The following is a 9,932-nucleotide window of genomic DNA, read 5'->3' on the forward strand; positions in this document are numbered from 1 at the left end:
ATCCATCAGCCTGGGGGCTCCCAGAGGGCTGAGAGGGGCCGCCTCTTCTACAGTTCAGCTTGAAGGTGCAGAGACAGGCCAAAGGGAAAAAGAAAGCCTGGTCCCACCATGGGCAAGTGACTTCATTATTCTGGGTTTCGGTCTCGTCCTGTGTAAAGAGGGGATGCTAACAGGACCTCACAGCATCGAGGAGTAAATGCTGTCGTGTGTATGAACACCCTTTTTGACGTGTTGCCCTGAGGAGATATTAGAGCATCTGTAGAGAGCTGGGAGCGCCTGGCCCTGCCCTTATTTTGCTGCTTGTTTTCCTCCATGTTTAAAGTCCCAGGAAAGTGTTGGGCAGGGTGTGGGTGTTGTGAAGGGTTAAGGGTGGTTAATCATCCTGGGCTTGGGGGATATGGTGGGGGTGTTGCCAGTAACCCCAGCTCCTAGGGGACACGTGATGCACTGGTGCCATCTGGTGGTTACAAATAGCAATGCCGGCCCCTATGGTGAGAGGGAGGAAAGATGGGGGGTGTGTAAAAGGAAAGGAGGGAGGCAGAGAAAGACAGGAGGGAGAGAGGAGAGGAGGAGAGAATGAGGTGGAAGGAGAGGAAAAGGCGACAGGGAACCCCCAGCAAGAGGTCAGATGCTGAAAACGGGGCCCTCTCACATATTTCTGTGGGCCCAGGCAGGCTGGCTCACTGGCCCCAAAACATTTGCATACAGCCTCTCAGAGGCTCCCCAAGGTCATAGGGACCCCTTAGCACCTGACTCTGAGCTGGGAGGCCTGAAGGCCAGGAGGCCAAGATCCTGCAGGTCAAACAAGGTGTTACTCCACAGGACGCCCCTACCCTCAGGCCCAGCCCCCAGACTCCAGGGATGGGGTGAAGCAGTCCCCGTGAGCACTGGCCACCTGGTCCCCACAGCTCCCCTGAGGACATGTGGGAAGGCAAACCCTCTGCACACAGCGCCCGCAGCACACCCCCACCAGCTCCATGGTGGGCAGCCATGGCAGGCAGCTGTTTGGGCCAGGAAGGAGGAGTGTCTGGGGCCCCCACCTCACCTTCCTCCCTGCTTCCTCTCAGGGGCAGGAGGCCCAGGGTGAACTTGTTTACCGCTTCTGCTCCAGGCAGCGGTGATGATGAGCTCAGGCTGGCCCATCGCCCTCCGCGGGCAGGGCCAGGCCTGACTCATGGGGGTCAGATGACTGCAGAGGCTCAGTGGCTCCCATCCTGCAGCCCCTGGGAGCTGCCGGACACCCCACCCTTCCCCCCATGGTGGGCTGTGTTTCCCAAGCAGTCAGGCACTGCCAGGCAAACAGGGAGTGGGGAGGCTCCCCAGGTGCGGGCCACCATGGGCCCCTCCCCTGACCAGAGGACAACAGGGCAGATGCCCGTCCCTCTGTCTCTGCCCAGCCAGGCCCACTCCCCCAACCACCCATTTAGGCTCATTCCCGGCCCTCTGGGGCACCCTGGTTCAGGTCAACGCCCTCCCAGAATGCCAAACACTTCTCCAGGCACATGCAAGTCCCCAAATACATCTTGGAAGTAAATAAAGCAGAAAAAAAATGGTTGCTTTGGAGAGGGTGCTACTTCTCCCAGGACCTCAGTCTGCTCCACCGAGGGGAGATCAGTGTTCCCCAGGGCCCTTCCCAACTGACCTCCGTCCCTGGCCTGCAGGGCATGTTCCCGTGCTGAGGCTGATGAAGGTGAGAGAACCCCCAGCTCCGTTCCCCAGCAGACCCACAGGCCTTGGGGTTATCTGCTGATCCAAGGACCCACACCCTGACCTCTAGGACAGCTGAGTAACAAGGTCAGCTCCTTCGACACAAAGCAATAATCCCATCTTCATGGCGTGTTTTTGTCTTCCAAAGTCTCCTCGAGTACTGTGGGGTGTTCGATTTGAAAATAAATTCTTTGTAGCTCTAAATGCCCCCCACTTATTGTAGCCTCACCAAAGCTGACAGCTCCCATGGGACTCCCCCCAAAGCCCCAACTCATAGGCAGTCCACTCCACGGCTGCCCAAGAACATCATCTTCCCAGTGGTGTGCATGGCCTTCCACTGCTGCCTGGGTTTGGACATGCTTGGCCTTGTCTCCCTAATGGGACCCCTGGCTCCTGTGGCCAAGACTGGAGCCCTTCGCTCTTGGCACCCCCTCGCCTCCCAGCTCTCCACTTTACACCCCAGGTGTGGCACAGACCTGCACACACAGGAGTTTCGGCCCAGGTCCTGTCACTAGACTCACTGGTAGCTTTGGAAAGGCCAGTCCCCCACTGTGGGCCTCACTGCCCCCATCTGTAGGAAGAAGGGCTTGTAAAAGGTGACCCCAGAGGGCCCTCTGAACCTGAACCTCAGGTTTTATAACCTACCAACAGAAGCATCTGTTATTGCTGCGGAACAAAAGGAGACCTGGGGAAGAATAAGGGCGAGAGCTCCCTCCCTTTGTGCCCCCTACCCCCCACCAGCCCCGAGCTGGCACTCACTGTTTCCCATTGCTCCTTTGGCACTGCCCACTTCCTCCCGGCCACCCCCTGGCTTCACTGAGCCCCCACACCTCACCCCACTACCTCCCTGCCCCAGGCAGCCTCCTGCTTCAAGCCCTGACAGTGCCCAGCCCTCCCCCATCCGCTCCTCTGATCTCCAGCCCTGGCAGCCCCTCTCCCCAGCTTGGCACTGCATCTTTCAGCCCGATTTCTGTCTGCCAAGCCTGGGCATCGCCCACTCTCCTTGCCTGGGCACCGGGGTTTGGCTTTTGCCTCCTCAAACCTTCAAGCCTCAACACAGTCTCCACCCACCTGCCCCCTGGGTGCCAGAGACCCACTGACTCCTGTCAGGGTCAGCGTGGCCGTCTCCCTGCCTCAGGGCCGGCCCACAGCTCTGATGCCAGGGCCACGGTCAGCCCTTTGGGTCCTCAGACGAGTCTCTCACAGCGTGACGCCTCCATTTACTCTTTGGTGAGACCCTCAGAGCTCCCTCATGGGTTCCAGAGGCCAGAACAGCTCAGACCACAGTGGTAAACCCCTAGGGGGACCATTGGTGGATAATGGGGTTCAGGGCCCTCTTGTCAGGGATCCGAGCAGGAACACTGAAAGCAGACCCCTTGCCATGGGCCCAAAACACTGTGGGCACTACCCCACCCCAGGGCAGCCTGGCTTCTGTCCCCAGCCCCTCATACACTGCAGGCCTGGCTGCCTCATTTCCTGCTGTCGACCCATCCCTCTCTCTCTCTCTCCCCCACCTCCTTTTTATCCTCACCTGGGGATATGTTTATTAATTTTAGAGAGAGAGGAAGAGAGAATGAGAGAGAGAGAGAAACATCGATGTGAGAGGAAAACGTCCACTAGTTGCCTCCCGTACACGCCCTGACCAGGGATCAAACCTGAAACCTAGTGTGTGCCCTGACCACGCTCCAACCCACTGGACCACCCAGCCAGGGCCCTGCTCTCTTTCTTAAAGCCCCTCTCTCTCAAGGCTTTTCATATTTCTTTTCTAGTCTCCCCCCCCCCCCAAAATGTAGTAATTATATCAGGCACATACAAATGTACAGATAATAGTACAGCAAAACTGAATATTCACTACCCAGCCAAGAAACAAATTATTACAGAGGAAATTGAAGTGACCAGTGTCTCCTCCCCATGCCCCCATAGAAAAGCTCTCTCCTGAATTTATCAATTAATCATTCCCATGAGAATTTAACCATTCACTACATGTATATCTATCCATCTATAATATCAATGCTTTTTATGTTTTTAAATTCTAGGTAGATGAAATCACAGTATCGCAATGTGCTTTTTTTGCTCAATATTTTGAGTTTTGACCATGTTGATAACATGTACTTTAATTCATTCATTTTCACTGCTGTGTAGTATTCCCCTGTCGCAACTGAGCTACCCATTCTCGTTAAAGAACAATTACATTATGTCTTATCTTGTTTAAAATTGTGAAAGTAATACATGCACACACTTTCACGGTAAAATATTCAAATAGTATGGGATATCGAACAGATGATGGAATTCTCCCTTTCCCTACTGCCCTTCTCAGAAGTGACCACTGCCAGCCACCTATGTGTATTCTGTTTCTAGGCGCTACAATATGTGTTTGTTCCTATGTGCGTATCTTTATAAGCATCTCCCGCCTTGATGCCTGCATCTCTCCTCACTCCTAAGGCACCCATTCTTCTAATTTCTCCTTTTCAGTCTCTCTCACCCCACCCCCTTGTCCATCACCTGCCTCCTAAATGCTGAGGCTGCCCAGGTGTGCAGCTTCAGTCCTCCTATTCTTGATTTCCCTGGGTTACCTGGGTCCCCCCTAGCTTCATCACCCCAGCACACTTAAAGCTCCATGGCCCTGTCCCCTGAGCTCCAAGCACCTCCTGGTCCACCCCTTGGACAGTCAGACCTTTCAAACTGTCACATTGTCCAAACTGACCCCTCATCAGCTCTTCCCTGCCCTTCCAGAGCCTGTTCTCCTTCCTCTTCATCATCCCAGCGCACCCCTCTGTCTCCACTCCTCCAGATCTCAGACCTGCTGACACCCTCGGCAATGACACACCCTCTTCTCCCTGCCCCAGGCCCACCATGTCACCTCTAGACTGTCATCATTACCTCCTAAAAGGCTTCCCTATCTCCAGCCACTCCTCACTCCCAGCCCCTCCTCATACTCACCTTGTTGAGGGGAAGAGGGTTTGGAAACCCATGAAGGGTAAAATAAACCCACATAACTCCCTTGTTCTAAAACCTCCAGTGACTCCCCAGTGCCTGCTGGGTAAAATCCATACTTCCCAGCCTGGCATTCAAGCCTCGTCTCTTCCCTTCCCAGGCAGCCTGCACAGGGTCTCACTGCACTCAGCCTTCCACTGAGAGCTCCGTCAGCTCAGGTGTTCCGCACAGGAGCTAGCCCTGAGCCCCATGCCCAGCCCAGCCAGCCAAGTGACCCAACCCATGGGAGTTCTCCGGAGTCCTCCCGACATGAGAAACACGCTGTTCTGCAGACAGTGGGGTCTGGAAGCTCAGTGATGAAGGTAGATGAAGGACAGTGCATTATAATTCTACTTCAATTAGCCGTTCACTTTCCTCCCACACTCGCTAACCAAGATCCAGGAAGAAAAGGCAGATTTTCACCACAAGCTTCTCCCGCGCTAATGGATGGGTCAGACTCTGGGTGCTTTGTTGCACAGAGACGCTGGGAGAAGCAAAGCACTCAGGAGAGAAACTCCCTCACCTCCACGTTTCAGGCAGGGGCAGGACCAGAACCCACATTCCCCAGCAAGGGGATCTTCACACGCCTTCCTTGGCCCTCAGGCCTGAAGCTTCTGAACCCTACCTTTGAGGTCCAGCACACTGAGCCTTGTCCAAGAGACTAGCTGTAGGGAGCTCCCAGTCTAATGCGGGAGACCAGTGCCTGTCTTGGGAAAACTCTCGATCTGATGGCAAAATATCAGAGAATGCCTAAAATCACTTCTTTTAATCTGGGCTTTCCTGTAAAATATGGATGAGTATTATTGTTTAACTGTATTGGAGATAGCAATAATAATGGGTACCGTCTATTAAATGCCTACAGTGTGCCCGATGCCGTCAGAAGTCCTTTTATGCATTATCTCATTTAAACGCCTCAACAGCCTTTTGATGTGAGTACATTATTATCCCTATCTTCTGGATGAGGTAAGTGAAGTTCAGAAAGTCTGCGGTCACACAGATGGCGAGTGAGTGGTAGGGTCAGAATTTGAACCCAGAGTCTTACCCTTAGGCACTATGCTATACTTCACTGCTGTTAACGTAAATACTTTTTGTAGATAAATACCCTCAACTGTGCACATTTAATCTTTCCTCGTAGAGCTTAATTGCAAAAAGGATGCACGTGGGCCCAGTAGAGAACGGTGACGGAGAAGGGAGACAGGGTGAGTAGCTCCCAGGGCCCTGGTCCCAGCCAGGATGTCCTTTGCTGGTGGGGGAGGTGCCTAATGACAAAGGCCAGGTGAGCGACTCATTTAAATCCTTCTCAGGACACGGAGAATTTCTTTCTGAATCTGGGTGATACCTTCAGACCCTGCCAAAAACACTCCGGGCATAACTGATGGGCTAGAAATGCCAAAAGCAAGACCCAATCATCTCTCGTGACTGTGGGCAGAGAAATCTGCCCACACAACCTCTGGGCACAGAGGGCAAGAGCTCTGCATACTCCGTCCGCGCTCTGGGTGTGAAGCCCCACTTTTCCAAACTCAAAGTGTTCTGTTTGGGACAGGTGTCTAAAGTGGACCCGCCTTCAAATGTGGGTAAATACAGGATTCTTTGTTTCTCTCCCAAAGTTCCTGCCACAGCACTTTGCTCCCCGCTGTTAAAACTGTTATAATGCTTGTCTCGGTTCTGGGGTAATGCCCATGTTGTAAGGTGCTCAGTAAATCCAGAATCACTTAAGAAATGCATGAAGATAACCTCAAAGATCGGGGGCGCAGTGGCCTTTTTCAGAGGTCTTAAGCCATTGCAGCTCGAAAGGTCCAAGCACGGGGTGCAGAGACTGCCGCGCCAGTGACTCTCTCCGGACCACGTTTATCCACCACCACCCCCGCCCCCGGGAAGGACGCGCCGCCTGCCCCAGGGAGGCTAGCCTCACCCCGGCGCAGCGCCTCCTGCCCCTCTATCCGAAGGACAGGTCGGGGAATCCACCCCCCAGCTCTTGCCCCTCCCGGTACCGCCAACTCCGAGTTCTAGGAGAGGAGATGAGGCTTCAGGAACAGTTTCCACAAGGGGGCGCTAAAAGGGCGCGGAAGGACTGAAGCAGGGCCCCATGGCGTCACCTGGAGGGTCGTGGAACCCAGGTCATTAGCCAGACCTCAGCTCCCTCCCCTCAAACGTTCCTACCGAGCAGCCGCCACCTCTCACTGGAGCCCCTCCCTCCTGCATCCCATTCCACCTCCCCTACTTTCTTCATCCTGCCCCTGCCAGGCCCCTCTCGCTCCAGTTTGCCTTTCTCAGTCAAGGGGAAAGAGCACCCGAGTGGGAGGCAGATTTGGCTCGAATCCCGACTGGGCCACTTCATAGTTGGGTGGCCTCATCCCAGGCGCGCAGCCTCCTCACGCCGGCCGGGGAAAATGGACCAGTCATCCCACCTACTTTGGGTAGAGAAGGCGCTCAGGAAACGTCAGCTTCCTGCCCGCATCCCGCCCTCGGCTCCTCGTGTTTCCCTCTTCTCTGCTCTCCCACAGCTTTTAAAAAAGATCTCTCCCTCCTGCGCCCTCTCTTCTCTCGGCTGCGCAGTAGTAGCCAAACCTCAGCCTTCAGCAATCCTGAGCTCCCACCCGGGGCAGGGGCGCTTCACCATGGCTGCGACCCACCCCGCGGTCAGGGTCAGACCTCCGCTGGCCCGCACCCGGCCCAGCGCCTCCGGGAACGCACCTCACCTCGAAGGACTTCGCCCTCTCCTGGTCCAGCACCCCCCACCCCCAAGTCCTACCACCCCAACCCGCGCCTCCAGCAGCCAGCCGAGCGCCCCAAGCCACCCCTTCGGGGCGTGCCGGCCAGGGCCATGCCCGGGTGGCCGAGGGCACCGGGAAGGGCGGCGGGTTCCAACGCCAAGGCTGCGAGCGCCAGTCCGACCGCAGCCCGAGGGCAATGCTGCAAATAGCCGCGGTTTCCATCCTGGGTTTTGCGTCCCTCCCGCCTTCCGGATCTTTGGGATTTTCTCTGCCTTCTTCCCGCCCCCCTGTCCTCTGCCCCTAAGGCCCCTGCCACCTCCCCGCTGTGCACCCACCACATCCTGTGCCTACGTGGGATGGTCCCTGCGCGGGCGGGGCTAGGAGACAGGCTGCGAGGTCCAGGGCTCCTAATCACAAAAATGAAGCTAGGATTGGGTGCCCTGTGCTATGCCCTGTGCGGAGCTCTTTATGAAATCCTTTCCACTAGCCAGTGAGGGGCGGCTCCAATTTGCAAATGGAGAAACAGGCTCAGAGAGACTCCTTAGGTCCTAAGTCACCCAGTTTGCACACACAGAATGTGAGGCCCTCACCCCTCCCCAGAGGCTCATGCTGTTGCTCTGCCTGCAGCCCTGCGTTGCTTGCCCTGGTGGGGCAGAGGCCCCAGCGGGAGGCGGGAGGCAGGAAGCAGCCCCCTGGGGTTCTGGATGCTGGTCTGCCACCCATTCTCAGTGTAACCTAGAGCAAGCCCACCTGCCTCAGTTTCCACCTCTGTAAAATGAAGGGGACGAAAAGCAAAACTCTCTTCCCTATGAGGAAGGACAGTGGAAAAGCCAAAGGGGAGTGTGAGGTATTAAGCACACTGCCTTTGGGAAGTTCCTTGGGAGGCTGAGTGACTGCCACCTGCAGCGTTGAGACAGACCCACAGACCAGGGATGGCTGTGTTAGAATAGGGCTAGGCCGCGCATCTGCGCGTTAGCAAATGCAGGGATTCTGAAGCCATCAGGTTCACCAAAGAGAATTCTGGAAGGGAAGAAGGTGGCATGTGGGGTGGTCCTTCCTCAAACCTCCACACTTGCCCTTATTCATCTCTGCCTTCACTGGCCTGGATTCAGAATGACTGCATGTTTCTTAAGGACCTACTGTGTGCCAAGTACGTATATGTGACAGCCCACTCTCGGACAGCTCATGGCATAACCAAACACCATACGGCAGACTAGCAGGGCTGCCCTCAGCCTAGCCAGCCCCTCTGGGAGAAATGGAGCAAAGCGCCTTCTTGCAGGGGTGGGGCCAGGCTGTGCAGTTCAGCGAGCTGCTCAAGGACTAGGTTCCACCTCCGTTCTCCACTTCGGTGGCCACCCCTGTGTGGGACACAGCCCGCACAACCTCTCACTGCAGACTACGTGGAGCTACAAGAGATATATATGTGAGAGAGACTTGAGAAAGCCCAGGAAGGAGGCCAAATAATTCTTGCTGGAGTTAGGAAGAGACAGAACAACTCTACTGAGGAGGTGACCATTAAGCTGGACTTTCTAGGATGGGCGTTCACCAGGTGGAAAGGGGGTCCAGGCAGAGGCCAGCAGCCAAGGCCACAAAGCCTGAGAAGTCTCAGCTGCCCTGGGGCAGGGAGTGGCCACGGGGCAAACTGGGAAGGGGGCATGCCCTTCGCTTGTTCCCATCTCTATGCCAGCACTAACTGAACGCAGCTTATCTGCCAACTGGAGGTTTCCTCTCCTGGACTGTGAGCCTGGAGGACAGAGATGGCAGCTTACTCATCTTCCGCGGCCAAAAGCCTCTCACCCAGTGTCAATAATGATAACAGTAATAATAGTTAACAGGTATTAAATATTTACCATCACACTGTGCTAAGTGCCTCACCTGTATTATCTCATTTCAGCCTCAGACAACTATGGAAATAAGTGCTATTATTAATCCTGTTTTACAGATGAGAATTGTAAGGCTTGGAGGGGCTAAGTAGCATGCCAGAGATCACACAGCTATTTAGTGGTGGCGCTAGGGCTGGAATTCAGGTGTCTCTGACCGCAGGTCCCTTGTCCTACACTGATGGACGGATGGATGAGAGGCGGGGCAGAACTAAGTGAAGAAGGGCCTCGAGTGTCTTATTAGGGGGCTTGAACTTCATGCCAGGGGCAATGGGGGACGTGGGAAGTTCGTAAGCAGGGAGAAACAGGTCAGTGAGGGCTTTAGAAAGATCACGTTGGCAACAGGGGCCGATGACACTTGACAGGAAGCCATTTATCTGGTAAATCCCAGTTCCCACCTGTGAGGAGCCTCACTTCACTAAGCACCATGTCATTTCTCTGAGAGTAAGACCTGTGTCACTACGTACATGCAGGGACTCTTGATGGAGGGGACACAGAGGAAGCACGGCTCAAGGGACAGGAAGGGGAGACAAGTGGTGGAACCCTGGCTGTGTTCTGGGGACAGAACTCCCTTACAGGGGAGCAGAGCACCAGGAAGGGAAGTGCTATACAGCTCCCCTCCCCATTTCCAAGATGACAAGCCCGTCCCCACCCGACT

Source organism: Desmodus rotundus, chromosome 9, assembly GCF_022682495.2.
Source record: "Desmodus rotundus isolate HL8 chromosome 9, HLdesRot8A.1, whole genome shotgun sequence".
NCBI lineage: Eukaryota > Metazoa > Chordata > Mammalia > Chiroptera > Phyllostomidae > Desmodus > Desmodus rotundus.